Below are 26,204 nucleotides of genomic sequence, written 5' to 3'. Positions count from 1 at the left end.
TCAGTGTTAGGTGCCCTTATCCAGAGTGATGGAGGCAGAATGTGGATGAATGACAGCCCAGTTGTCTCCAACCACAGCCAGTCTCCCAGCCATGCTGGCCAGCCTCCCTCTGCCCTCCTGCGCCCTCCCTCCAAGCCTTGCCCAGGACCGACTGCTCCTGAACCCAGGCGTCTGCACGGTGCACTGCAGCTGTGGTCCTCCCTCCTCTTCTGCTGAGCTCTGCCCTTGGCCGCTCAGTGCGCTGCCTCCCCACCCCATCTTCTGCAGCCTGCAGGGGTCATTTGGTGGGCTGGGTCGCTGCAGTCTCACTTCACCCCCCAGTGCACAGAGGTAGAGCCTATCCTGTGCTGCTCTACGTGTGCCTTTTGAATAGTGAGGAGGCAGAAACCACGGGATGTGACAAGGAATGATATTTGGGAGGTGGGGGCAAGGGAGGAGAGTCAAACGCAGGGACCCCGAGGTGTGTGATCACTAACTGAACTCAGGAACGTGAGAGGAGGCCTGGGTTTCCCAGAAGAGACCAGGGAGAGGTGGTCTCAAGGCCCCTGGGGGCCCAGCACAGAAGGGCCAGAGAGAAAGGCGCTGGAGTAAGAGGTTCAGGAGGCTCTGAGGTCAAGGTGGAGGCCGAGCCCTCAGGAGTTGATAAGTTTCCCCAAGAGGAAGATGCTCAAGGACAGAAGCCCAATTTCTACAGAACCAGTAGAGGAGGAGGGCAAGGGCAGGGGAAGGAGAGAGGAGGGTAAGGGAAGGAGAGAGACAGAGCAAGGAGTCTGTGGAAGCTACAGGAGAAGGACTTCTCCAAAGTGGCAAGTGAGCTCAGATGTCCATGGCAAGAAGACGTCTTTCCAGAAGGAAGATCTCCCTGGACTGTCAGCTCGGGGGTCACTGAGGACCTAGGTCAGAGTGGTGGTGCTGCCCTGCCAGCAGTGGGCCCCAGGGCAAGCGATGCAGGGGACCCGAGGAAGCAAGTGCAGACTACTCAGCCAAGAGCCAGGCAGTGGGGGCCTGACCAGGAGGAGGAAGATACGCTAAAACCATGAGACATCACTGAAACATTAAAGAGCTAAACAAATGCAGACATTCACGTTTGTGGACTGGAAGGTTTCATATCATGAAAATAGCAATATTCCTCAAATTAATCTACAGATCAATGCAGTTCCTGCCAAATCCATCCCCTGCAAAAGCTGCCCTTTTCTGCCAAAACTGATCCAAAAACTCACATGGAAAAGTGCAAGGAATCCAGAATACCTAAAACAAAATGGAAAAAGAACAAAGTTGGAGAACTCAAAATTCCTAGTCAGAAAACTTACTAACGAGTTCCTGAGCTCAGAGGGTTACAAACCCGACTAGTATTCCTGAGGACACAGGTTCGATCCCTGGCCTCGCTCAGTAGGTTAAGGATCTGGTGCTGCCATGAGCTGTGGTGTAGGTTGCAGATGCAGCTCAGATCTGGTGTTGCTGTGGCTGTGGTGTAGGCCAGCAGCTGCAGCTCTGATTCAACCCCTGGCTTGAGAACTTCCATATGCTGCAGGCGCAGCCCTGAGGAGAAAAACAAACCAAAAACGAAAAAACAAACTTACGACAAAGTTACAGTAATCAAGACTGTTTGATAGTTGCATGAGGATAGACATACAGATAACTGATGTAGAATTAAGAGTCTAGAAATAAACACACACATCCATGGTCAACTGACTTTTGATAAGGGGTCAAGGCCATTCAGTAGGTCTGGGCTTGAATAGTCTCTTCTGCAAATGGTGCTGGGAAACTGGATATCCACATGCAAAAGAATGGAAGCTTCATATCATATTCAAAAATTAACTCAAACTGGATCCACAACCTAAATATAAGAGCTAAAGCTATACAACTCTTAAAGGAAAACACAGAGGTACATCTTCACAACTTCAGATTTGGCAGTGGTTTCTTTTATATGACACCAGCAGCACAGGCAATGGAAGAAAGATAGGTAAATACATATGTCATCAAAATTCTGTGCTTCAAAGGACACCATCAAGAAAGTGAAAAAAACAGTCTACAGAAAGGGAGAAAATGTCTGTAAACCATACATCTGATATGGGACTAGTTCCAGAGTTTATAAAGAACTCTTGATTCAACAAAAGAACGAATGATCCAATTAAAAAATGGTCAAAGGATCTAAACAGACATTTCTCTAAAGAAGATATGCAAACGGTTCATAAACACATGAAAAGATGCTTGACTTCAACTGCCCTTAGGGAAATGCAAGCCAAAAAACCACAATGAGATACTAGCTCACACCCACTAGGATGGCTATAAAACTACCACTACTACAACCAGAAACTAACAAGTGTTGGCAAGGATGTGGAGAAATTAGAATCCTCAGACATGGCTGGTGAGAAGGTAAAATGGTGCCGTTTTTGTGGAAAACAGTATGGCGGTTCCTCAAAAAACTGACATGTGGAATTAGCATATGAGACAGCAATGCCATTCCTAAGTATATGCCCAAAAGAACTGAAAATAGGTATTCAAACAAAAATATACACAAATGTTCACAGTAGCATTATGGAAACAAAGCAAATGTCTATTGACCGATAAATGGATAGACGAAAGGTGTATAAACATACAACTATTTTTTTTTTTTTTGTCTTTTTGCCTTTTCTAGGGCTGCTCCCATGGCATATGGAGGTTCCCAGGCTAGGGGTCTAATCGGAGCTATAGCCACCGGCCTATGCCAGAGCCAAGATGCATCTGAGACCTACACCACAGCTCACAGCAACGCTGGATCCTTAACCCACTGAGCAAGGCCAGGGATCGAACCTGCAACCTCGTGGTTCCTAGTCGGATACATTAACCACTGTGCCACGACGGGAACTACACACACAACTGTCCATTATTCAACCATAAAAAGTATTGAAACTTGCCAAAGTACGGATGAAGCTTGTAAAAATGCTCAAGTGAAAAAAGCCAGACACAGAAGGCCACGTATTGTATGATTCCATTTCTATGAAACGTTCAGAATAGATCAATCCATAGAGATGGAAAGGAGACCAGTGGTTGCCAGGACCTGAGAGATGAGAGGCGGGTGTGACTGTTGATGGGTAAGGCATTGGCGTCTGAGGTGATCAAAATATGCCTGAACTGGAAGGGGTGATGCACAATCTGTGAACATTCTTAAAAAAAAAACCCAATTAATTATAAAGAGTGATATTCATGGTATGTGAATTATGTCTTAATTTTTTTAAAAAGAAGGAAGACTATATGAAGGCATCCTCTTGTAAGTGTGGTTAACTCTCCTGGAAGGATAACGAAGAAACTGCCAACAGCAAGAAGGGACCAGGAATGGGGCAGGGGCAAGGACAGGAGGGAAAGTGCTTATACTTCAGTTATGAGTCAAGTGAATGGGTTTCCTTTTTTTTAAGAAGTAACTAGAATACAATTAAAGGGGTCTGGCTATGGGTGAAAAGGAGGAGGCAGGGTTGAAGGAGTCTTACTAGGAGGGAGAGACTGGGCCATATTTGGAGGCAAAAGGGAAGAAGCCTGTACGTCACAAGCAGAGGATGACTGATGAACCTCTGGTGCCAGCATCAATGGCACAGAGAGGGGCATTTTCCCCACCCCCAACTCCTGCCCAAGGATGCTGGGGAGGAGGTGAGGTGGGCAAAGAGAGCAGGGGAAAGGGGGCTTTATTTCACGTCCATTTAGTGGCATTTATTGGCTCTGAGGAGAAGGAAGGCAGGTCTCTGGGCCTGGAGAGAGAGGACTTGGCAGGGAAGGGACCTGAGAATTAAGAGTAAGGTTAGGAGGTGCCTCCTCGTGGAATCAAAAAAGGAACCAGTGACGCAGGAAGAGGCTGCTGAGTAATTCTGAGGTTGGAAACGCACCTTGGTGATTTTCACATCCATTCCCTGGAGGCTGAGAAAGGCTCTTTGTGTGCTGGGAGCCACTGTGCTACCGATGGCTGGCATCTATGGGCTGTGGCCGGGCATGTGCTTAACACTCCACACGCCAAGTGGGGTGGGGGAAGTGGGCCCTCCAATGCCTGTTGGAGGGGGGCCCTGTGGGGCCGAGCCCCCTGAAGGGGTCAGGAAATGTATGGGCCCAGCAGTGGGGCCCAGGTCGATGGTACCCGGGAGGGACCCTTGGGCTGGGGAGTTGCACTATCTCCACATGGGGACTGAACAGGGTGGGGCCAGTGTCAGAGGTGGCTGACTCTGTTGTGGCCTTCAGTCCATGTCTACTGCACATTTCCCAACAACTATTCACAGCCAAGTTAGAAATCTTCACTGCATTTCCAGCCCACTGGTTGCTGCCGGTCATGGCACCCAGGGCTCTCCTGGCACTGAAGAGGCCATCATACTTGGCTTCGAAAACAGCATGGAGGGAGGCAGCCCTGTTGTTAGGGTGTCCATGGGCCCTTGGTCCTTCTCTGGGCTGGTGACCATCTCCAATCTGCAACCTGCAGACCCACCTGGAGCGTGAGCCAGTCAAACCCCGGCCCCTGCCGGCTCCCACCGGTCCTTGCCGTGCCCTTTTTAGTAGTCACCACACCCCACGGCTCATGCTGCGTTCACAGTCTTTTTGTCTGACTGACCTGGATTTGTCTTTTTCATTGAGGGTCCTTAAACCAGATTTCCTTGACATAACCAGCCCAGGCAGAACTCATTCCAAGCTCCCCATTCTGACTTGTCCATCAGGATTTCACGAAGTGTGTGACCACAGCTCCTAAGTGAGATCCATTGGACGAACCGGGGTTCCTGTCTGACCCCCGTGTTGGGGAATGGAGGACCACAGTCAGGTGACGTCCTGTCCCTGCCCTGGAAAAGCTCACGGCCTTGGGGAAGTCAGGCCAGACCATCTAATTACTAGGGGGTGAGGGAACCAGGGGCCTGGGCATCTTGAAAGCAGCTATTCCAGGGAGATCAGGGAATTCTGCCTGGAGGAGGCAAAGCTTAAGTTTTATTTTCTCTTCAGGTTTATGCATGTATTTATTTTTTTACTTTTATTTTTAGGGCCACACTCACAGTATATGGAGGTTCCCAGGCTAGGGGTCGAATCAGAGCTACACCACAGCCACAGCAACATGGGATCTGAACCACGTCTGCAACCTACACCACAGTTCACACTGGATCGTTTACCCACTGAGTGGGGACAGGAATAGAACCCACAACCTCATGGATACTAGTCAGGGTCCTTACTGCTGAGCCACAATGGGAACTCATATGCATGTATTTAAATCTACCTGATACATGTGGTTTTTGTCTAAAGAAATTCAAGTGATTTTTTTAGAACATGAGAAATATCTTAATACCAAGACAAGTAGAAGGTCTGTGATTTTATTTGCTGGACTGGGGACAGGAAAGTTTGCTCTTGTGCTGAATGGCCCCTTTTTCATGACTGTTGGGATGACTGATGGGTTTGCCGGGGACACGTGTCCTGCCTCTGTGAGCCTTGTGGGCTCCTGCTCAGGATCCTGTCTTAAACTGAGCTTTGGAAGAGGAGTGGAAACGCAGCCTGCTCTGAAAGCAACACATGGGGAGGCACAGGGTGTGGAATGATGTGAACGTTTCAGAACCGCAGGCAGCTCAGCGTGGCTGGAAGGCAGGGAGCCTGGCAGGGAGTGGCTGGAGGCAGGCCAGGTCTCCGGTGCTAAATTAGGGAGTTTGAACTTTATCTGAAAGGCTCCTGGGAGCTACTGAAGCATTTAAGCTGGAGTAGGACAGGGCTGGCAGGTGGAGAAGGGATGCAGGAGTAGGACTGGGCAGGCCAGCTGGAAGGGCGTCAGTGGTCAAGGTGAGAAGTCATTACATCTGATTGAGGCAGGGCACAGGGACAGAGAGTTGAGGCTGATACAAGAGACATAAAGGAGGAAACCCCTCAAGCTTCAGGAAGAGGCTGAGTGGGAGGCGGGAGGGGAGCAGGACCCCTGAGGGTCTGGCTGAAGGACCAGGGCACAGAGGCAGCAGAAGCTTGAAGGATGTAACTGTCCCTTCCTTGTGCCAAGGGTGTTGAGATACACTCTGCGTGGAGGTTTCATGAGCCACACAGGAGTCCCTGCAGCACAGACCTCGCCGACGTGAGTATGGCGGGCCTATTCCTGAGGAACAGACAGTGACTCTGCTATCTCTACTTATCCATCTCACAATGGACCCCAAGAGGGTCTTAGGAACCAGCATGAGATTTTGCATCAGAAATCTGGAGTCAGAGTCCACCAGCACTAGTGAGTACCTATCACTGAGGGAACCACACAGTTGCTGCAGAGACAGGCAGCAGGCAGGCGTAAATGTGGGGCTCTAACTGGGGACACTGACCCTTTTCCCAGAAGCCATCTTTTGCAAAGTGGCCATTTGTCTGGAGTCTGTCTCCTGGTGTTCTTGTTTTATGAGGGTCCTTCCTTCCTCCCTCCCTCCCTTTCTTTGTCTTTTTAGGGCCATACCTGTGGCATATAGAAGTTCCCAGGCTAGGGATCGAATCAGAGCTACAGCTACTGGCCTTCACCACAGCCACAGCAACACCAGATCTGAGCTGCATCTGCAACCTACACCACAGCTCACGGCAACACCAGATCCTTAACCCACTGAGTGAGGCAAGGGATCAAACCCGTGGCTTCATGGATACTCGTCTGGTTCGTTACCACTGAGCCATGATGGGAACTCCTGAGATTTCTTAAAGAGCGGCCACAGAGCCACCTACACCCTACACCCCCTCAAGTCATTTCCCATTTGGGGTGTTTTTTTTTTTTGGCCGAACTTGCAGCATCAGTGGCAATGCTGGATCCTTAACCTGCTGCACCACCACAGAACTCCCATTTCCTGCTGTTGATGAACTTACTGGGTCTGACTTTTCTTCTCCCTGGAAAAGTGTCTCTCCCTCTATCTGCTGGGAAAACAGAGATCTGACTCAAGTCCTTCCCCAATCTGCAGCTACCATTTTAGTTTGAAGGGTTGTGAATTAAGAACAATACATTTGTGGAGCTTCTGTGTGGTGCTAGGAGATGGGGATCCAGCATTGTAACTGCAGTGGCTTGGGTCACTGCTGTGGTACAGGTTTTTGATCCCTGGCCTGGGAATTTCCACATGCCACGGATGCAGCAGCAAAAAAAAAAAAGAAAAGAAAAGAAAATCCTATTGCCTAAGAAAGATAAAATATTTCTTGGTTTATTACAATATTTATATTATTTTTTATCTATCTCCAAACACTTCTGTCTCTTTCTAGAACTTTTGCCTCCTAGGCCAAAAACACACACAGCGATTTTTTGTTTAACTGATGCTTTGGATTAAGTCTGACTCGTCACTGTCATTATATCATTACCATGACTGAACTGACCAAAGGCATTAGAGGGCTCAAGGTAAGCTTCTTATGGAGGGCAGCAGAGAGAAGCCAAGGGATGAGACCAGCCCTTCTCTGCATCAAGTTCTGGCTCTTGAGCCCAAGGGAGAGTGGGCATTTCTAGGACTGGTGTTCACCTGGGAAGGTGCCAGCAGAGCTTCCCAAGGCCCCAAAGGGTCTGATTTCTCCATACACAGTGCTCCAGGATCCACCAGACTGCCCACGGGACATCCACACCAAGACTTATCAAATTGCAGGTGGTTTCCCCCCCTCACCGCCACCCCCTCGCCAAGCCTCTGTTCCTGCCTCGCTCTCTGCCTGGAGCAGGTCCTTCAGGCTCTCTTGTCACAGTCACCACCAGCAGAGCCTCTCGGCCTCTCCCACTGTCTGAGGGCTGGCCACACCTGCTGCCTTTTCCTCCTGGAGGGCAGAGCCTGGCTGCAGGGGCCAGGTCCCACTGCCCAGCACAAACCAGCCTTTAAAGAGCAACCATGTGAAGCAGCCAGTGCGAGAGAGGCTGAGAGCCGTCCCAACAGGTCACCACCCCACCAGTGGCGACTGCCCTAGCCCATCAGCTCAGTCACTTGCTGTGGCCTGGGCTGGCCTTGGTTTCTCAGTGGCCAGGCTGGCCAGGCTCGCCAAGCTCGCCCAGAGCGAGTTTTGTCTCCGCCTATCGCCTGGTTTGCTCAGCACGAGTCAGCCAGAGCCTTGGGTCTTGGGAAAAGAGCCCAAGTCCTCTTTCAGCAGAGGAAAGACCAGGAGAGGGCCCTGAGCGCCTCCCTCCGCCTGAGGAGCACTCCAGCGGCGCGTGCCCCGGGCTGGGTCCCTCCTCCCTGCGTGGTGCCCAGCTTGCAGGAGATGGCCAGTTAAAGAGGGGGGCTTGTTGACACATGGGTGGGGACAACCGGGCCCTTGGGGGGCCAGAGGCCCCATCCACCAGCCCTGCTGGCTTCGGCCCTGAGGCGGGAGAGGCAGCGATTCACATCTGAGCTCTGAAGAGGAAAATCCGAAGGCCCTGGGTCAGTGTCTTCATTTAAGCTGGCCATTCCTTCCCTGTTAAGTGCAGGGCCCACCTCTCTCTCCCCTCCCAGAGTTGTGGCAACAATGAACTGGGGTGATGCTGTGACGGCCCAGGGAGGTCCCTCAGGTGACAGCCGTCACTACCCAACACTGCCCTGTCCAAGACGCCATGGGGAGGCTGGCTTCACCACACCTCAGACACATCTATTTTGCAAGACCCAAGGTGCACACACGTGCAGGAGGACTGGCCGGCTCCAAGGTTTCTGGTTAACTGTCTCGAAAGAGCTCCCCACAGGAGGGAGATTCAAGGGAACTCCAATGTGAATACACAAGCATTTTACCGTCGGGTTGATCAAAAAGAATTGCTCTGGCTCCGGCAAACAAACCCAGCTCCCGCTCTTGCTCATTCAACAGGTCTCACTGAACGGCTGTCCCTCTGCCTTACCCGCTGACTCTACACGTTTAGCTGGATTCACACAATTAATTTACACCAGATCTCGCAAGGACAAAGAAGTGTTTTATTTAGTTACAACAAAAACATCTGTAACATAATTCTCTCTCTTCAAAACCGAGAACCCTATAAAATACACAAAACCATCTCTATCTGTATTTACCCAGGGACATTAGCAGCAGGACGGGGGTTGGGACTGGGAGAAAAGCCAAGGACTAATTCTATTTGAAAAAACAAGAAACTGCCTTTAAAAATAATACCTTGCTACTTGTCAGTAGCTACCCTTTCCCCTCATCCGTATGAAAACGTGAAACAGAAAACAGCATCTGTGAAAACACTTGGGCCGTGTGTTGGTCAGAGATGAGGCAATGGCCTCAGGCTGTGGAATCCCAGCCCCCCTTCCAAGTGGGTCACTGCTACACAGTCTGCTCTGGGGCATTCTTCCCCAAAAGCCCCCTGCCCCCTATAATGATGACGAACTCCAGGCAGCCTTGCTTCTCTTGCTTGTAGTTAGCTGAGTAATCTAGGAATCAAACACAGCAGTTAGAAACACTAGGGGACTCAGACGTCCCCGAGGGAGGCAAAGCCACTCCCGAGTCAGTGGTGACCACGCCAGATGGGAATCAGCAACAGATACCATCACTGGACAGCCTTTGGGGTGGGTTCTGGGAAATGGTGACTGACTGATGTGGTAGCTTTGAAATGTCAAGAATACAAGACACAGTCTCAGAAAACTGGAACAGAAGGGACCCTAAGACCATCCAGTTCAATATGATTTTTCAGACGAGGCCCTCAAAGACCTGACTAGTTCCTGGATGCAGGTAGAGCTTCATTCATTAGTCTTCCTCAGCTGCTTCCACAGGGACCGACACCTCCTCGACCATTCAAAGATGTGAAAAACACCCCCAAAGAGACAAACACACGGGCAGCTGCCTTCAAGGGGACACAGGAGACACCTGTGACACATACCAGGCAGCACAAGCTACTCAGGATGTGACCGGACAAGAGCTCCACAGGACAACGGGCTTCACTGCACAGACAGGTAACACATGCGCTGACAGTGGGGGTGCCGCCTGACAGTTTATCTGGAGCCGGGGACCTGAGCAGCGCCTGGGTTCCACTATTTCCAGCTCTGTGACCCCGAGCAAGGCACACCTCTAAAACGGGCCTGACAGAGCGGACTTCTCTGAGCTGTCACAAGACCCATGTGACACTGTCTGAAGGAAGAAACACAAAGTACGACAGTATGACAACCTGCTGATGGCTCTGCAGCCACTGCTGCCTACCACCCCTCCCCCCTCAGCCCCCTGGAGCCACATGCTGGCCCCAGAGCCACATAAAAGCTGATACACAGGGGTGGGTCCTGGCCCATGCACCAGCCCAGCCTGGTAGCCTAGTGTGAGCAGCTGTCTGGGCCATGGTGGGTGTGTGTGTGTGTGTGGGGGGGTGTTCGGGGCAGGGAGTTGGTCAGAATAAGAACACATCCTCTTTCCTATCTTGCTGGACAGCGATTTCTGAGGCAGGTGGAGAGACCTGCCCCGAGACCTTCCCCCGGCCCAGCCCTGGGCAGCAGCAGGTGGGCTCAGTGCAGGTGGGAGGGAAGGCCAGCGCCGCCTCAGGCCATTTGCTTCTCACTTAAACCTAGTCTGAAAGGTGCTTTCCTGGGCCTGTAAGTGCTATAGCACCCTGCTAACTAAGCCTCTGGTGGCTGGACTTTATAACAAATTACAGAAAACAGAGCACCAGTGAAATCCAACTGACGAAACTCCAAGTCACCACCTCGTGGAACTGCAGTGGGACAAAGAGGTGAATACACCATAATGTGTTTAAGTGAAGAAAACTTAGCAGGCTACAAGGATGAGGAATGATGTAAGTTGTTATTTATCACAGAAGTAACGGGAAAGACCTCTCCAAGGAGGGGACATCTAAGCACACTGAGCTCTGAATCAGCAGAGGAGCCTTCCAGGCTGGAGGAACTTTGATGTCAAGGCCCAGAGCCAAGAACGCGACTGGAGTGTGCAAGAGGCATCAGGAAGCCGGGGTGGAGCTGACACGGGGAAGAAAGCCAGCAAGGGGCCCAGTCACGTGGGCCACGGAGGCACGAGAAGGATTTCAGGTTCACTCTGCGCAGTGAAAACCACTGGAGCTTCTGAACAGAGAAATGACGTTTAAAAAGATGACTCTGGCTGCTTTGTGAAGAGACTGCAGGATTTAAGAACCGCAGCAGGAAGAGTGGCCCCTTCACCTGCATGCCCCTGCCCAACATACCCAGGTGAGGTCGTTTCCCCGGGCCAGGCTCTCAGAAGCTGGCAGCTTCACTCTTCATCACACAGCACCTCACTTCCCACTTATCCCTCCACAAACCCACGCTGCCAGGAAGTCCAACTGCTCTGAGACCAGCACACTGGAGAGATCACTGCGGGCTCCGGCGGACTGTCCATTCACATGCCTGCCTAGGAGCTACCCCAGCCACTCACGGGGGAGGTACCCACTGTGCTCTGTAGGGCACCCAGAAGAGGAGGGACAGGCAGAGCCAGAGCAGCCAGTTGGGGGCACGGCCACAGAGGATGCAGGAGGGCAGGCACATCAGAAGCGCTTTCCTGTCCAATCCCATGCCGAGTTATAGAGAAACAATGGGATCTGTGATGACCTGTGATGCAGTTGCACTGAGAAACATCCAGCCTTGAGGTCCCAACCAATCTGATACACCCTCTGACCGCCTCTAACTGCTGTCCAGTTTGAATTCCAACAGCACGTGTGGTGCTCAGCCCTGGAACCTTCTAGAGAACCAACACAGAGCGCAGTCAGCCTGGAGGGAGGGGGCACTTAGAACCTGATGGACTCAGCCTACTACCAACACCGCCTCCGGTACGCAAACGGGCAAGATTCATTCTGTCCTTACACTGAAGAATGCGTTTACCTTAAATAGGTATAAACTCCTTGTTCAGAGTATCATAAATGTTACTTTAAGTCAATAAACACAGAAGGTTTGGGTATAACTGTTTAGCTATTTGATTAAAAGTAAAGTTAGATCCCTACTTCAATTAGGGATGTAAATAAACTGCTAATATCATAAAGATCTAAACATAATAAAACTGTAAGATATTAGAAGGAAACAAGATATTGCCTGAGTTAAGAAGGGGAAATGCAAATAAACAAGTGAGAAGATGCTGAACTTGACTAGCAATCAAGGAAACACAAATTAAAACATCAAAAAGGTACAATGAGGCCCCTCCCAGCCAAACTCCTTTCAACAGAAACACAAGTGCCAGTGTCCTGAGGCCTTGAGGCTAGGTAGAGCTGGGCACCTCTGCCCGTCCAGTCAGGAGCCCCGCTGGCACAAGTGGCAGAGGTGCCCTCTACCCTCTTCCTGCAGCTCGTGGGCTCTCCTTTTGCTTTTCCCACAAGTCCAAAGGTCCCCCCAAAACTCTTCTCTCTCAAGCACCAAGCAGCCTGAGGAAAACAAAAATTCTTACTCACCTATGGTGAAGAGCAAATTTAGTTTCCTTTTGCCTCAAATTCTCCTACTCGGTTTAAAGGCCCCTCCTTCACAAAAATGTCCCATCAACGCCTTTGCTTGAGAAGGAATATACTCTTGTGCAAAAGGAATTCCATCTGCCGCTGTTCCACAGCAACCAAATAAAAATGCACACTATTTCCGAGTTTCTGCGGTGGCCCAATGGGATCAGTAGTGCCTTGGGAGTGCTGGGACACAGGTTTGAGCCCCGGCCTGGCATAGTAGGTTAAGAATCCGGTGTTGCTGCAGCTGCGGCTTAGGTCACAACTACAGCTCAGATCTGATCCCTGGCCTGGGAACTCCATATGTCTTGGGGCAGCCAAAATAAAAAAAGCATACCTGCCACAAAGATTCAACATACAAACCATAGTAACAGGTCAAAGGGTTAAAAAAAATCTTATGTTTGCGACAGGAAAGCATTTGATAAAAATGCTCCTGATAAAAGCCTTCAGTATAAACGCAACTCCTTAATGTGATAAAAAGAATTACCTCAACCAAAAATAAGCCTTGCGCTTAGCAGTGAAGCAGCACAGTGCCCCCCCCCCCCCGCAGTCATGAAAGACGTGCTCACTGTTCTGAGAGCACACAGCCCCCACGGTGAGATGGGCTTCTGAATAAAACAAGACATGGGAGACGGCAGGGAGAAGACAAGATCTTCATTACTTGTAGATCACATGCCTAGCATGTCCGGAAAAGCAACTGGCATTTCGTAACTCTCAAAAAACAAAAATTCAGAAAGGTGTTTGGTTACAGAGAAACAAACAGGCAATTTATAGAAAGGACACACGACTGTAAACGTGTGAAAAGATGCTTGATCAGGGACATGCTGATTCTAATAACAAGGTCCCACTGCAGATGCACCAAACTGGCAAAGATTAAGCCATCTAACAATACAAATGATGCCAAAATCTGCGGAATGAAGCTCAGACACTACGAAAGGGATGTAAACTGGGATAAAGACTTGAGCGGTCACTTCAGTGACTCCTACTTCAGCTGAAGATCTACGTCCCACCACGTTTAATAAATACCATAGAAAACTCAGGTGTGGGGATAAGTGCACCAACTCCTATCTACCGATCCCTGCTGAGAACAGGATGAGTCTCTCCCTGGGACTGAATGCTACTGAGTTGTTTTTGTTGTGGCTTGTTGCTGTTTTTAATGAGGTAGTTCTCTGCGTGCTTACAAAGCATCCAAACCGCATCATGGAGAAGATGCATAATTCTGTTCTGAGGAAGATTACATATACACCCACAATCTCGAAAAGTCACAGAAAACCCTTGGGCAAGGACACCTATGAAGCATCAACAGTGGGTACCTCTGGAGAGTAGGTCTGGGGACTGGGAGCTTAATTACTCTCCGCCTTTTGGGTTTAAACTACAGGCATACAGCATTTTTATAACTTAAATACTGACACAAAGTTACAGGTGGGATGTCAGGTAGAGGAAAGAGAACAGCAGAATGCCGATAACTGCCAAAGTCAGGCAATGAATTCATGGGCTGACTGTCAATCTATTCTTTCTACATTTAAATAGGTTTGAAGACCTCTACTAAAAAAGTTTAATATTCATCAAGTGAAAGGAAGAAAACTTTCAGTCTAGTCCGTGTCCTGTGCAATGACTGCAGAAACAAGCCCTGTGATCAGTTTTCACGCAGCACGAACATGCTCCCAGGAATAAAGGTGGGTAGGGGATCCTCCAGGATTTTACGAGGTTCAGCTACTGAATTTTCAAATTGAAACCAATAAAAAAGAACACTTTAGCATAAATAAAAACGTATCAATACAGAAAAGTTCACATTTCAGTCTGAAAATCCAAGACTCGCTGCACACTGAGGGCAAAGACAGAGAGAAAAGCCATCATGTACCGAGGGCTACAAGAGAAAAGATCAGCCAGGAGACCTATAAAGACAAAGAAGTCAGACTCAGGCAGGGAACACAGACAAAGGTCCAGCAGGGCGGACTCCCACTGAATATATTAATACTAAACAAGCTGCTTCCAAGGAAAGTAAAACCCCAGGCCTGGGGAAAAGGCACAGTCACTGTGAAATAGAAACTCAAGCAATGATATGATCGGTGTCCACAATTCACACAAAATAATGAGCAGTAATCAAAGAAGAGTGTGAAAATGTAACAGAGAAGACAGAGAAGTGACGTAATCCTGCAACCACCAGCCAGGGGCTGCAGGGCCCGGGATGTTTATGTTGGAAACCCGAGGACAAAGAGTCCAGAAGCAGGGCAGGGTGAGCGGAGTTCCCACGGCATCGTGTACCAGCCCTGCCCGTCTGGGGCCCCATCCTAGAGCCTTCCCTCTAGTCCTGTGATAGTGAACCAGAGTGTAAGTGGACACAGGTGAACAGCACCTGTGAGAAACCTCCAGAACAGTGGGTCTTCACATTTATGGGTCACATGGCCCTTTGAAAAAACAGATGAAACCTTTGGAGCCCTCTTCAAAATCCCAGATGATGCATAAACATTGCACATAAAGGTGAAGATTCACAGACCCTCCCTGAAGCATTTCACTGGCTCTCTTCGTCAAAATGTGTTCATCAGAAGAACCTAGTTTGGGCATCTCAAATATCCAACTGAAAGAGAAGGATTTTACAAGGCGCCCAAGCCCACCCACACTCTATGACACTACGTTTCAGGCCACCCCACCAGCTGGCTGGCTGGTCCTCCATCCTGAACCCCTTGCTCCTGCCACCCTGCGTGGCAGCCATTCAAAGTCAACCCTTGCTGCTGGGCCCGCCTTCATCTGCCTGTCCCCTCCATGGCCCTGATTCTCTGGTGGCCTGCTCTACACAGACCCTCCAGCCTCCTGGTGGTCCTCTAGGCAGCAATCTGCCCTTGGCTACATCCATCTACCTCTTGCCACTGGCATGAGGCAGGCATCACTGCATGCTCCCTACCTGCTGCAAACACACGTCAAGCTCTGAGTGGTCCCCTGAAGCCCACACTGTCTTGGTTTAGACCGAACCAGAGAGCACCCTAGGCCCCTGCCCTGATATGGGAGTGGGCCGGGACTCTCACCACAGCAACTGTCAGAGCTCATGGCCGTCGGCTGCCAGACTGCCGTGCTGAAGGTGGCAGGACATGTGATCAAAGGATGGGGTAAAGAGTACCAGCCAGGAGTTCCTGTAGTGGCTCAGTGGGTTAAGAACCCAACTAGTATCCATGAGAACATGGGTTCCACCCCTGGCCTCACTGAGCAGGTTAAGGACCTGGCATTGCTGCAAGCTGTGGTGTAAGTCAAAGACATGGCTCAGATCTGGCGTTGCTCTGGCTGTGGTGTCGGCCGGCGACTATGGCTCTGATTCGACCCCTAGCCTGGAACCTCCATATGCCACAGGTGTGGCCCTAAAACGACAAAAAAAAAAAAAAAAGGTAGCACCCACTGCCACCCTTGTTTCAAAACAGGGTTTACATTATTCAACACATGGTACCTCTAACCACCATGTAAGCACTCTCCCCACGAGCGTGTTGTGAGAAAGCCGCCATCCACCTTGCTGCGGCCCAAACACCAGCTGATCCACATCACGTGGGAGTTTGTTAGAAATACACATTCTGGGGCTCCATCCACCCCAACTGAGTCTGAATCTCCTGGGAGGGGCCCTGGAGCTGTGCTGTAACAAGCCCCCTGGGAGGTTCTGAAGAGGCCAACCCAGCGGCACTGGCCCACCTGCCTGGTTCCCGCCCCTCCACTGTTCCTACAGCACGTTGGCAAACGCCCCAAGTACCTCTCAGTCCTTACCGTTTGAGTCCTTGGTGCTGCAGGGTTTGACACTGCTGGTAACTATGAAATTCAACTCTCCAAGGTACTGGGGCTTTTTCTAACCTTTTCAGGTGCCAGAGGCCCCATTGAGAAGCTGATAGCAACTGTGGAAACTTTCTGTGGTTCCATGGATCCCTGGAGCCCACCAGAGACTCCCAGTTAAACCTCCCATTCACTCTCCTCCTGGTTCCCAGCCTTGCTTCTCTGTTCCCTGTCGGTGCTCCCACCGTCCCTCCTTGGCCCAAAGCCTCCTCTTTCTTCACCTCTCCCTGGTGACTCAGTCACACTCCCAGATCTCACTGCCCTGCAATACTCAAGGCGGCCACATGCTCTGCAGCCGGGGCCTTTCTCTGACGCCCAGACTCACAGTCAAGTGCCTGCCAGCCAGCTCCAGCTAGACGTCCTACACGTACCTCAAGCTCCTCCTGCCACGAGCCTCCTTCAGCAGGTAATGCCTCCAGCGACCCAGTTATGGAAGCTGGAAATGTGCGGTTGTTCTCGACACCTTCCCCCATCCCAACACCCAACTGTGTGATTCTGCCGCCGAGGAGCCCCTGGGGGCCTCCCTCCTACCCTTCTCCCCACGTCTGCACGCAGGGCTGAGAGGTGGGCTGTGACTACCCCCTGATTCTAGTCCCTTCCCTTTATAAGATGACTCCCCCAGCCACCGGAGGGATTACTACGAGCGAGGAAATGTCCCAGTGAAGGCTGTTGGGATTAAGTGGAGGACATTTAGGTTTGGAGTTATCTTTAAAAGACATCTGTTGTTCCCGGTAGATGCTGATGTGTAAGAGGGTATGACAGATAGAACAACGGCCCCCCAAAGATGAGCACCTCCTAATTCACAGAACCTGTGATACGTTACCATACACGGCAAAAGAGAGATTGTGAGTAAAGATCTTGAGATAGGAGATGATCCTGGATTATCTGGCTGGGCCCAATACGTTCAGAAGGATCCCAAGGGAGCCAGGAAGCTCAGAGTGGGAATGACTACAGAAGCAGAGGAGAGGAAGGGATTGAGAGAGAGATACTGGCCAGTCTGGGAAGAGTGCAGTAGTTTGAAGCTGCTACGCTACTGGCTGTGAAGAGGGAGGAAGGAGCCGCTAGCCAAGGAATGCAATCAGCCTCCACAGGCCATTTGTTACAGCGGCAACGGAAACCAGTACAGAGAATGTTCTTACACGTGCGGCTATCGCATTCAGCTCACCACATATCATCATCAAGCCCTGTGACATAACAGGATGCCAAAAAGAACAAGAGAGCAAAGGCCAGCATCTATTCCTCAGAGTCTTTCCCGTTCAGAAGGTGAGAATGACCTTGGCATGGCTGCTGCTACAGGAACCAGGCAAACCACATCCTTGTGGTCATCCACGGGTCCACTTTTTCGCTTACAGCCAGTCATTCCCTTTGTCTAACAGGTTTGAAAAATGCTTCTCCGAGTTCTTGAAACTCTGCAGCTCAGGCTCATCCCCACTCATCTCGGCTTCACCCTTGCTCCAGGACTGTCTGGTGGGGTCCTCTGGAACAGTCAGGAGGACCAGCTAATCAGGCTAAGACTCCTTCAAGTGTCTCAAAGCACTAAGATGCTGACTTGATGTTACTTCCTTACTGCTCAAGCTCCCTTCTTTCACTTTTTACCTGTACCCTTGTTTATCTAAACCAGGGTCTAGCATTATATGTGCCTGGAGGCAGGGATTATGCTCCTAATTATGAATCCAAGAAATTTTTTTTTCTTTTTTTTTTTTTTTTGTCTTTTTGTTATTTCTTTGGGCCGCTCCCTCAGCATATGGAGGTTCCCAGGCTAGGGGTCAAATTGGAGCTGTAGCCGCTGGCCTACACCAGAGCCACAGCAACGTGGGATCCGAGCCGGGTCTGCAACCTACACCACAGCTCACAGCAACACCGGATCGGTAACCCACTGAGCAAGGGCAGGGACCGAACCCGCAACCTCATGGTTCCTAGTCGGATTCGTTAACCACTGCGCCACGACGGGAACTCCCGAATCCAAGAAATTAAAGTGGCTGAGCCAACATCTAGCAGAAAGGAGGTACAGAGCAATCTTAAAAATCTGATCACTTCATCCTACAGATGATAAGACTGAAGCCCAGAGGGGGTAAATGACTCAGCTTGCTTTCCATGACATTGGCCAAGTCTGAGAATCCAGATTTCCCATTTCTTCAACCCCATAAGGAAAAGTAAAGGGCATTTCAATGACCACTGATTTTGAAGATTAGAAAAAGGAACCTAGTTATCTCCCGAAATTTAATTAAGTAGCCCTCACCCGTTAAGAGCACAAAAGTCAACCTTAATAGGAAGCAGGTCTGGAGTCCGTTACAGTTGCCAAGAGAGGCTGTGGAAAGAGATGAAAGGGCCAAAGAAACCCTACCAGCGGAAACCATTCCCAGGAAGGGGTATCATGAAAAGATGCCAACCTAAGCGGAGTTATTTATAGTCACACAACAAAGGGGTGACTTCAATGATACCTCCTGAGCTGGGAGAAAGGCATTTCACAGATTTCCTAAAGATCAAGAGACTGCATCTAACAGTTTGCCTGGAAAATGCCATGGCCCTCATCTAACAAGAGTACGCCTGCCTGGCCCAGGTCCCCCAGGAAAACACACTTCCATTTGGAGAGGGGAAAAGGGGGAGATACAGGCCAAGTCAATCAGAATCAGTAACATACAGAATCATAAAAGCAAACTATTTTTTTTTGTTTGTTTTTGGTTTTTTTCTTTGGGGGTGTGCGTCTGCGGCATATGGAGGTTCCCAGGCTAGGAGTCAAATCAGAGCTACGGCTGCTGGCCACAGCCAAAGGAATGCAGGATCTGAGCCGCATCTGTGACCTACACCACGGCTCATGACAACATCAGATCCTTAACCCACTGAGCGAGGTCAGGGATTGAACCAGCATCCTCATGGATATAGTCAGGTTTGTTACTGCTGAGCCACAACAGGAACTCCTTAACCAAGTTTATTATTTGTTCAGGACTCAGATGAGTGCAACTGGAGGCATGAGATACTTTTATAGACTCAATAGTAGATTTGAGTTTCTCCTTAATCCCTTTGGGAAGAACACGATCAAACAGATTCTCCGTTTAGATCTGGTCACATACTGTGAGAGAGGAAGATCTGCTCCTAGGGTTTCCTGGCAACTGACCAGCCCAGGCCGGACACAGGAAGGCGATTTTGGAACAAGGAAGCCCCTGACCCCAGAGGACCCCTCCAGCCTTGCTCAGAGCCCTGTGGGGCCTGTTGCTCCAGGCCTTACTCTGGCCAACCCTTTGAACCAGGATTAAACAAATCCCAGCATCTCAACTACAGGAGTGGACTCTCCACAGCCTGGCCTTTATTTCTACCTGGGCCTCCTGGGAGCTACTTTGACTTTGCAGAAAACACTTTTTTAAAAATCGTTAAGATACTCTTTCCCCTGAGGCTGGCCAAGCAACATGGCTCAATCCTCTTAATTCTGCAGCCCAAAGGCTTCAGCTCCTCCTAAGTATGGAAAGCAGAGAAGGGGGGAGGACATTCCAAAACACCTAAGAAAGGAAGAAAAAAAATCCCTGGGTAACCAGTGATAACCCTCCAGCTGAAGAAAAGCCGAATGCATTTAATGCCTCAGATATCATCTGAGGTTTACATTTCAAATCAAATGAAAATGGTCACAGTTGTTTACACACACATGCACAAGGACCTCCACAGGGAAACAGTCTAATTCTCTGAGCTTTATTCCTTCTCCCATCTGTTAAATTGAGATAATTTCTCCCTCAAAAAAAAATTGTGAAATCAAATGGGCTTATGGACACGATGGAGCACTATGGACATGGAATGATGCTCAGACTCCAGAAAGAACTTAAGACACTCTGCAACAACAACAACAAAAAAAGACAAAAAGACCAAAAAAAAAAAGGAGTTCCCGTCGTGGCGCAGTGGTTAATGAATCTGACTAGGAACCATGAGGTTGCGGGTTCGGTCCCTGCCCTTGCTCAGTGGGTTAACGATCCGGCGTTGCCGTGAGCTGTGGTGTAGGTTGCAGACGTGGCTTGGATCCCGCGTTGCTGTGGCTCTGGCGTAGGCCGGTGGCTACAGCTCCGATTTGACCCCTAGCCTGGGAACCTCCATATGCCGCGGGAGCGGCCCAAGAAATAGCAGCAACAACAACAACAACAAAAGAAGACAAAAAAAAAGACACTCTGAGCACATCTGCTAGCGCATTAGAGACCTCTGCTTCCTCCCATACGTCAAACACAAGCATAACGCAATTCTGGAGACCACACAGAAAACAGTGATACGTGTACATGTATAAATTCTCAAAACAACTAGAAGATAATACTTGAATTTATATAACATTTAGTTAACATCCTTCACATGAAAAAGGGTTCACAAAACCAAGACCCAAGAGAAGAGTGATCAAAGGCTATCTATCAATAGGCAATTTGCATAAAGAATACAGAGGGTCAAGAAGGACACAAAAAGATGTTCAACCTCACTGGAACCTGGGGATATGCATATTAAATTAATACAGCACTTGTAGCCACTCTTTCAGGAAGGGGCATCCAACTGAGGAAGAGCTGGGAAGCTAGTGTAAGAGTGTTAAGAGTCATTGCACTTGTGGTTGCCAAGGGGAAGGGGGAGGGAGTGGGGTGGTTGGGGAGCTTGGGGTTAAGAGATACAGACTATTGCCTTTGGAATGGGTTAGCAATGAGATCCTGCTGTGTAGCCCTGGGAACTCCGCCTGGTCACTTATGATGGAGCATGATAGTGGGAGAAAAAAGAACGTATACATGTATGTGTAATTGCATCACCACGCTGTATAGTAGAAAATGGACAGAACACTGTAAACCAGCTATAATGGAAAAAATAAAAATCATTCTATTTAAAAAAAAAAAAAAAAAGGAGTCAATGCAAAGTCCCTCCCCTCTGGTATTTAAGGATCCCAAAGCATCCTGGTTGACTCTCACCTGTTCAGCCTTAAGTAGGAATCAAGAAGCCCAGTGTTTCATAGAACTAGAACAAAAAAACAATTTTTTAATTTGTATGGAAACACAATAGACCCTGAAGAGCCAAAGCAATCTTGAGAAAGAAAAACAGCTGGAGGAATCAGGCTCCCTGACTCTACAATAAAGCTGCAGTCATCAAAACAGTATGGTACTGTCACAAAAACAGACATATAGCTCAATGGAACAGGACATAAATAAACCAAAAGCGGAGTTCCCGTCGTGGCGCAGTGGTTAACGAATCCGACTAGGAGGTTGCGGGTTCGATCCCTGGCCTTGCTCAGTGGGTTAACGATCCGGCGTTGCCGTGAGCTGTGGTGTAGGTCACAGACACGGCTCGGATCCTGTGTTGCTGTGGCTCTGGCATAGGCTGGCAGCTATCGCTCCGATTCGACCCCTAGCCTGGGAACCTCCATATGCCGCGAGAGCGGCCCACAAAATAGCAAAAAGACCAAAAAAAAAATAAAAAATAAAAAATAAACCAAAAGCACAGAAATAAACCAAAGCACATACAGTCAATTAATCTATGACCAAAGAGGCAAGAATATACAATGGAGAAAAGACAGTCTCTTCAATAAATGGTGCAGGGAAAACTAGACAGCTCCATGTAAAAGAATGAAATTAGAACCCTCTCTAATACCACGCACAAAAATAAACTCAAAATGGATTAAAGACCTAATGTTATTAGACCAGACACTATAAAACTCCTAGAGGAAAACATGAGTAGAACACTGTTTGACATAAATCACAACAATATCTTTTTGATCCACCTTCTAGAGTAATGAAAATAAAAACAAAAATTAAAAAATGGGACCTGGAGTATCTGTTGGGTCGCAGTGGAAACGAATCCAACTGGGAACCATGAGGTTTCAGGTTTGATCCCTGGCCTTGCTCAGTGGGTTAAAGATCCAGTGTTGCCATGAGCTGTGGTGTAGGTGGCAGATTCAGCTTGAATCTGGTGTTGCTGTGGCTCTGGCATAGGCTGGCAGCGTAGCTCCGATTAGACCCCTAGCCTGGGAACTTCCATATGCCACAGGTGCAGCCCTAAAAAAGACCAAAAAAAAAAAAAAAAAGGTCAGAAGATCTAAAGAGACATTTCTCCAAAGACAACAGATAGTCAAAGAACACATGAAAAAATATTCAACATCACTAATCATTAGAAAAATGCAAATTAAAACTACATTTTCATACCACTCAGAATGGCCATCAAAAAGTCTAATAACAATAAATGCTGGACTTGTGGGATTAAGATGGTGAAAAGGAGGAGTGGAGCTCAACTTCTCTCCTAAAAACAACAAAATTCACAACTAAAGACTGAGCAGGAGTTCCTGTCGTGGCGCAGTGGTTAACGAATCCGACTAGGAACCATGAGGTTGTGGGTTCGGTCCCTGCCCTTGCTCAGTGGGTTACCGATCCAGCGTTGCTGTGAGCTGTGGTGTAGGTTGCAGGCGCGGCTCGGATCCTGCGTTGCTGTGGCTCTGGCGTAGGCCAGTGGCTACAGCTCCGATTGGACCCCTAGCCTGGGAACCTCCATATGCCGCGGGAGCGGCCCAAAGAAATAGCAAAAAGACAAAAAAAAAAAAAAAAAAAAAAAAAAAGACTGAGCAGTCTTCACCAAAATGGACCGGAAACCTTAAAAAAGATATCCTACTCCAGAGGAAAAAGAGGAAGACACAAAAAGAGGTAGGAGGGGCGATTTTGTGATATAAACAACCCCATACCTCCTGGGTGGGAAGCTCCACAGACTGGAAACTAACTGGTTCACAGAGACTCACCTACAGGAGTGAGAGTTCTGAGCCACACATCAAACTCTCACGTGTGGGAATCAGGCACCAGGAGAAAGAGCCCTGGAGCATTTGGCACTGAACGCCAGTGGGGCTTGTGCGCAGGAGCTCCACGGGACTGGGGGAAAGAGAGACCCCATTCGCAAAAGGCGCACACAGACTTTCATGTGCACTGGGTCTCAGGGCAAAGCAAAGTCTCCATGGGAATCTGGGTCAAGCCTGACCGCAGTTCTTGGAGGACATCCTGGGAAAACAGGGGTGAATGTGGCTTGTTGTGAGGGAAGGACATTGAAAGCAAAGCTCGCGGGAATATTCAGCAGCCGTGCCTTTCTCTGGAGGTGGCCATTTTGGGAAAATCTGGCCCCACCCGTCAATCAGCTGCTGAGAAGCCCCAGGGCAAACAACCCAGGTGGGATCACAGCCCTGCCCCTCAGTAAACAGGCTACCTAAAGACCCCTCAGGCACACAGCTGCCTCTAATTCCATCTAGAGACTAAGCCCCACCCACCAGAGGGATTAGAATCTGCTTCACCTACCAGTGGGCAGGCATCAGCCCCTCCCATCAGGAAGCCTACAGCAAGCCCCCCATACCAACTTCAGCCACAGGGGGGCAGACATCAGAAGTAAGAGAGGCTACAACTCTAAAAAGGTCACCACACCAAAAACCTATAAAAATGAAAAGACAGAGAACTATGACTCAGATGAGGGAGAAAGGAAAAACCTCAGAAAAACAGCTAAGCAATGAGGAGATTCTTAGCCTCCAGGAAAAAGACTTTAGACTGTTGATGCTGAAGAAGATGCAAGACATTGGAAATAAACTGGAGGCAAAGATGGATACCTTACAGGAAACAGTGACCAAAGAGATACAAGATATAAAACTTAAACAAGAAGAGACGCAAAATACAATAACTGAAATAAAAAATTCACTAGAGGCAGCTAACAGCAGAATACAGGAGGCAGAAGAACGAATAAGTGAGGTGGAGGACAGATTAGTGGAAATTACAGATGCAGAACAGAAGAGAAAAAAGATTGAAAACAAATGAAGACAGTCTCAGAGAACTCTGGGACAACGTGAAACGCACCAACATCCATATTATAGGGGTGCCAGAAGGAGAAGAGAGAGAGGAGACAGAAAAAATATTCCAAGAGATAATAGCCAAAAACTTCCCTAATATGGGGAAGGAATCACTCACTCAAATCCAGGAAGCACAACGAGTACCATATAAAATAAACCCAAGGAGGAACACCCCGAGGCACATATTAATCAAACTGACCAAAATTAAAGACAAAGAGAATATCTTGAAAGCAGCTAGGGAAAAGAAACAACATACAAGTGAACCCCAATAAGGTTATCGGCAGATTTTTCAACAGAAACTCTGCAGGCCAGAAGGGAGTGGCATGATATACTTAATGCGATGAAAGGAAAAAACCTCCAACCAAGATTACTCTACCCAGCAAGGTTCTCATTCAGATTTGAAGGAGAAATCAAAACCTTCACAGATAAGCAAAAGCTGAGAGAATTCAGCAACACTAAACCAGCCTTACAACAAATGCTAAAGGAACTTCTATAGGCAGAAAAGAACAAGGGAAGGAGAAAAGAAAAAAAGAGCAGCAAAAACAAAACCAAAGCAATTAATAAAATGGCAATAAGAACATACATATCAATAATTACCTTAAATGTTAATGGACTAAACACCCCAACCAAAAGACACAGACTGGCTGAATGGATACAAAAACAAGACCCATATATATGCTGTCTTCAAGAGACCCACTTCACTTCTAGGGACACATACAAATTGAAAGGGAGAGGATGGAAGAAAATATTTCATGCAAATGGGGATCAAAAGAAAGCTGGAGTAGCAATACTCATATCAGACAAAATAGACTTTAAAATGAAGACTATTTTAAGGGACAAAGAAGGACATTACATAATGATCAAAGGATCAATCCAAGGAGATGATATAACAATTTTAAATATCTACGCACCCAACACAGGTTCACCACCATATATAAGGCAACTGCTAACAACCTTAAAAGGAGAAATCGACAATAACACAATCATAGTGGGGGACTTTAACACCCCACTTACGGCAATGGACAGATCAACCAGACAGAAAATCAACAAGGAAGCACAGGCCCTGAATGAAGCATTAAACCAGATGGACTTAATAGATATTTATAGGACGTTTCATCCAAAAGCAACAGAATACACATTCTTCTCAAGTGCACATGGAACATTCTCTAAGATTGATCATATCCTGGGCTACAAATCCAACCTCAGTAACTGTAAGAAAATTGAAATCATATCAAGCATCTTTTCTGACCACAACGCCATATGACTGGAAATCAACAACAAGAAAAAAACTGCAAAAAACACAAACACGTGGAGACTAAACAACATGCTATTAAACAACCAATGGATCACTGAAGAAATCAAAGAGGAAATTAAAAAATACCTAGAAGCAAATGACAACAAAGATATGACACTCCAAAACCTACGGGATGCAGCAAAAGCCATTCTAAGAGGAAAGTTTATAGCAATACAAGCCCACCTCAAGAAACAAGAAAAAGCTCAAATAAACAAGCTAACTTTACATCTAAAGCAGCTCGAGAGAGAAGAACAGACAAGACCTGAAGTTAGTAGAAGGAAAGAAATCATAAAGATCAGAGCAGAAATCAACGAAATAGAAATGAAGAAAACCACAGAAAAGATCAATGAAATGAAAAGCTGGTTCTTTGAAAAGATCAACGAAATTGATAAACCCCTAGCTGGACTTATCAAGCAAAAAAGAGAGAGGACTCAAATCAATAAAATTAGAAATGAAAAAGGAGAAGCAACAACAGACGTCACAGAATACAAAGGATCATAAGAGACTACTATATGCAACTATATGCCAATAAAATGGAAAACCTAGAAGAAATGGACAAATTCTTAGAAAAGTACAATCTTCCAAGACTAAACCAAGATGAAATAGAAAAGATGAATGGACCCATCATAAGAACTGAAATTGAAACTGTGATTTAAAAACTTCCAACAGGGAGTTCCCGTCGTGGCGCAGTGGTTAACGAATCCGACTAGGAACCATGAGGTTGCGGGTTCGGTCCCTGCCCTTGCTCAGTGGGTTAAGGATCCGGCGTTGCCGTGAGCTGTGGTGTAGGTTGCAGACGCGGCTCGGATCCCGCATTGCTGTGGCCCTGGCGTAGGCTGGTGGCTGCAGCTCCAATTCAACCCCTAGCCTGGGAACCTCCATATGCCGTGGGAGCGGCCCAAGAAATAGCAAAAAGCAAAAAAAAAAAAAAAAAAAAAAACTTCCAACAAACAAAAGTCCAGGACCAGATGGCTTCACAGGTGAATTCTATCAAACATTTA

The 26,204-nt window shown here is 48.2% G+C and overlaps 1 protein-coding gene across 6 annotated transcripts in view; it reads right to left on the bottom strand.

The window, feature by feature from the left end:
* The window catches only part of FKBP6 (FKBP prolyl isomerase family member 6 (inactive)), a 90,914-nt gene that overhangs the window by 43,419 nt on the left and 21,291 nt on the right, over nucleotides 1–26,204 (bottom strand). For 2 of the 6 annotated variants that reach the window (XM_085016831.1, XM_005661974.4), the window contains exons 9-10: nucleotides 21,016–21,061; nucleotides 8,820–9,296 (exon numbers count right to left, since the gene is read on the bottom strand). The exons of 1 other annotated variant lie outside the window; for it this stretch is intronic. The gene's annotated coding sequence lies outside the window, so the exon portion shown is untranslated. Of the gene's footprint in view, nucleotides 1–1,229; nucleotides 1,249–8,819; nucleotides 9,297–21,015; nucleotides 21,062–26,204 lie in introns of those variants that run through there. 3 more of the 6 variants (XM_085016830.1, XM_005661973.4, XM_021086318.2) reach the window with 2 other exon arrangements.

Source organism: Sus scrofa, chromosome 3 (assembly GCF_054392235.1).
Source record: "Sus scrofa isolate SSC_HxYL_T2T_F1_AM1 chromosome 3, Sscrofa_HxYL_maternal_Yorkshire_Landrace_v2.0, whole genome shotgun sequence".
NCBI lineage: Eukaryota > Metazoa > Chordata > Mammalia > Artiodactyla > Suidae > Sus > Sus scrofa.
This window is presented reverse-complemented; position numbering and strand designations above follow the sequence as displayed.